The following is a 4,496-nucleotide window of genomic DNA, read 5'->3' as shown; positions in this document are numbered from 1 at the left end:
AGAGCATGCACTGTTCCTGCCATGGCCCTGGGTTCACTTCCCAGCACCCACATGGTGCCTCACAACCGCTTGTTCCTCTAGTTCCAAGAGATCTGATGTGGATTTCTGGTTTCCACAGGCACCTGGACACACACACACACACACACACACACACACACACACACGCGCGCGCGCGCGCGCGCGCGCGCGCGCGCGCGCGCGCTAATAAGTAAATCTTTAAAAAGAAAGAATAACAAGAAAGCAAAACATATTCCAAAAAAAGAAAACTTGACTGATTGAAATTAAAATACAATGATTGCTCAGGAAGGGGAAATGATATGAACCTACACTCTGCTTACCCCTTCTTGTTATCTGAAGGCTAATATTTTACATGTCTGGACTGAAGTATAGAAAAGTATCTATACTTCCAATCTGATAGGCGGAAATTTTTACATAAAAACAATAATAAAAAACCCTCAGTCATCTATTTAAAAAAGAAGAAAAATCATGATAAAAACAATTTCATATATTCGATGATCATGATAAATGAAATTGAAGTAGTCGAAGGTTTTCTGAGCAAAAGAAAAAAATTACAAAAATGTATCGGCTTCTTTTCACAAAGGGCACGCTAAAAGCATAAGGAACCAGAAATGTTGGCAACAAAGGAGAAAGAATCCTGGTGGCATGGAAGCACATAGTTAGGAGGCTGGGTTTTAGCTCTGTTAGAACCAAACAAATACACAAAACAAAAAATAAAGATGAAGTGAGTCCCTACCTAGTAAGAGACTCCCCAGAATACTGAGCTTGGACGCACTCAATGATGAAGCCTTCCCAGTTCAGAGAAAACAACAGGACCACACGGGAATAGCAGCCTAGTAAAAATTTCAATTCATGAACCTCAGTTATTCATAAAAGTTAGGAATATGGTAAATCGTTGCAAAAATTTATTGATAATGAAAAGTAAACAAAAGTTTACAAAAGTAAAATTGATTTATTAGGCAGTTATGGAAAAAAAAAAAAACTTGCCTCCTTGAGGCTAGCTAGATGGCTTTGTAGTTAAGAGTACATACTGTTCTTGTGGAAGACCCAAGCGTGGTTCCTAGTTTGGTCAGTGTCTTAGATATGGTCTTCTATTGCTGTGAAGAGACATCATGACCATGGCAACTCTTTTTTTTTTTTTTTTTTTTTTTTTTTTTTTGGTTTTTCGAGACAGGGTTTCTCTGTGTAGCTTTGCGCCTTTCCTGGAACTCACTTGGTAGCCCAGGCTGGCCTCGAACTCACAAAGATCCGCCTGCCTCTGCCTCCCGAGTGCTGGGATTAAAGGCGTGTGCCACCACCGCCCGGCCCATGGCAACTCTTATGAAGAAAACATTTAACTGGGGTGGTGGTTTACAGTTCAGAGGTTCGGTCCTTTATCATCACGATGGGGAGCCTGGAGGCATGCAGGCAGATGAGATGCTGGAGCTGAGAGTCCCTACATCTTGACTCAGAGGCAACAGGAAGTTGGCTAACTGTGACACTGGGTGTAACCTGAGCATAGGAAACCTCAAAGCCCTCCACCACAGTGACACCCTTCCTCCAACAAGGCCACACCCATTCCAACAAGGCCACACCTCCCAACAGTGCCACTCCCTGTGAGATTATGGGGGCCAATTACATTCAAACTGCCACAATCAGGTGCGTCACAGCATTCTGTAACTCCAGCCCCATGGAGTTCCAGTTCCTCTGGCCTCCATGACCACCTGTCCTCACATGCACACACTCACACACAGACCACATGAACATAATCAAAAATCAAATAAGTACGGAAAAACAGCTTGCCTCTAACTGTTAAAAAATCTCAATCTTCAGGAGGTCTATTGAATAAATGGACGGTTCTGGTTAACAACAGTGTGCGTGCACTTGGTGATTGTTTAAACAGCTTCTGGGTGTTCTTACAAAAAAAAAGCACAAAAGCCAAGAAGAAATGCCCATGTTAGCTTGATGTAGTTTCCAGTACGTGTGTATTTCAAACCTTCACGTTATACACAATAACTATACAAAACTTTACTTGCCAGTTAAAAAGAAACCATTGGTCACTTTTAAATGTATTCCAAACATTCCTAAAACATATTAAATATTTTAAAACCTGACCACATACTACTTCATAAATTAAGGCTCAAAATATTACATATTTCTAATACTGTTAAACAAATTACGGCCTATTCAAAAAAAAAAGTTTTTATAAAATTCAATGAATGTTGCTGGGTTGTGGGTAATGGTTACTCACACAGGAAAAATGCATTGGATTATTGCCTTCTACCTCACATACTGATCAAGAACACCAGAAAATACATAGCTGAAAAGCAGATCTGCAATTCGTTTTCTGCTGCTTGGTGGTGAAGAGCAGTTCAGAACATGACCCAGTCTAGCAAGCATGCTACTGACAGGCATCTCGGCAAACAAATTAATGGGGCTTATGAGTGGACTAGGCCTTATCTAGGGGATGCTTTTAGCAGGATATGTCTGGTCTTTTGAAATCTATCACAGCGCACAAATAAGGTTATGGATTTGGGGTGTATAGATGAAGAAACCAACACGTATCTCACACACTATGCTTCAAGACCCTCTATCCCAATGTGGTCCACGGCGCATCCAACAAGGCAAGTTGGGGCCTATGCTCAAAATTACCTTATTCTTTAAGCTACTAGTAGAAGTTAATACTGGATAAGACCTGCAATTAGTGTGTGTGTGTGTGTGTGTGTGTGTGTGTGTGTGTGTGTGTGTGTGTGTGTTTAGATCCCCAGAACCCATGTAAAAGCCTGGTGGGAGTGACAGCTGCCCATCATCCCAGGGCTCAAGAGGCAGATACAGGGGATCCCCGGAGCAAGCCGGCTACCTAAACTAATTGGAATTGGTGAGCTCCAGACTCACTAAGAGATCCTGACCCATAAAATAAAAAAGAGCAATTGATGAAGACTTTTAGCATCAACTTTGGTCCTCCACACACGTGAACGTCCACACGCATGCACCCATGCACACACTTGTGTGCGCACACATGCAAATACACATACAAATGCTGAAGACCATGCATTCTGTTTTCCAGTTTTTATGAAGTTGTAAGCGAAACAAAATTTAATAATATAGATACAGACATATTGGATGACTGTGTCTTACGTAAGAAAGTCACAACACAATTCAGGACTCTGGTGACTGGTGTGTGATATCCAAAGATGCCCATTTTCAAACCCCCAGAACCTGTGTATATGTCTCTTTGCATGACACACAGAACATTGTAAGAGCAATCAAGTCCAGCAGCTTGAGGGGAGGGTGGCTACCCTGGCTTACGCGGGTCGGCATTCCCACTGCAGGCCTGGGAATCCTTCTGGGAGGGAGACAGCGCTGTCGGGGAAGACAGATGATCACAGCAGCAGAGGTCAGAAGTCAGAGAAGGGAAGAGAAATTGGCAGGTGTTCTGCTGCTGGATTTGAAGATGGAGAAAGGGGCGAGGAGGCAGGGGACGCTTTCATCCTGAAAGCAAGGCAAGGCATTGGCTTCCATCCTAGAGCCCCCCAAAAGGAACTCAGATGATGTCCCATGTCCCAATCCTCTTCTCTAAAACTACAAAATAATAGATTGTGTTGGGGGTCAGCGAGGTTATCTTGATTTTTTTGTTGTTGTTGTTTGGTTTGGTTTAGTTTGAGTCTGGACGTTTTGAGACATGATCTAACTACGTAGCCTCCCAAGCTGGCGTTGAACTTTTTATGCTCCTGCTCCTACTTTCTTATATTGTTTTTTTAAGCTATTAAATTTATGGTGATGTGTTACAGCAGCCCCAGGAAATGAATACATGGTGAGGTAGAGGCAGGAGTTTCGGGGAGTAGACCTCCACCCAGACAGAACGATGCCAGCTAATGTGCTCAATCCTAAAGCTGAGGGAAGTCTCCTTGAGGATCATCTTCACAGTAATGCTTTTTAACTAACAGAAATCATGTCCCTTAAGTGCCAAATATACAGGCATTCTTCACATGCATGCACACAAAAGGCCAATATAGAAAGAAATATATTGAGAATTTCATACAATGTTTCTTGATCATAGTCATCCCCAGCTCCTCCAGGGTTCACCTCCACCCCCCATTCACAAACATTTTAATTACAAGAACCTGTGGATATTTCTCTCTGAGGTGTAGGTCAGTCTCCTTTTCGTCTCTTTCAAGTTCTAATTGAAGAAAAGGACCAAACTTAAGAATTTAGATATCCATGTAAGTAAATACGTAGAAACATACTTTAATAACTCAATGACAAAATTTAACAATCCAAATATAAATGTTGAAGTAGCAAAGTGTATCCCTGGGGGGTCTATTTTTACCTGCCACCGGCACTTAAAAGTAGGACTTGAAAGTCACATGGACAATGTCTCTGTCTGAGCTCGTCTGGAAACAGTGTGGTGCCATCTGTTGGTGAATTTGTGGCTACTGCCAGTCTCTTTAGCAGCAAATGGAGAGATTTTCATTCATACCACTATATACTAGAAATCC

The sequence above is a fragment of the Peromyscus maniculatus genome, chromosome 10 (assembly GCF_049852395.1).
Source record: "Peromyscus maniculatus bairdii isolate BWxNUB_F1_BW_parent chromosome 10, HU_Pman_BW_mat_3.1, whole genome shotgun sequence".
NCBI lineage: Eukaryota > Metazoa > Chordata > Mammalia > Rodentia > Cricetidae > Peromyscus > Peromyscus maniculatus.
This window is presented reverse-complemented; position numbering follows the sequence as displayed.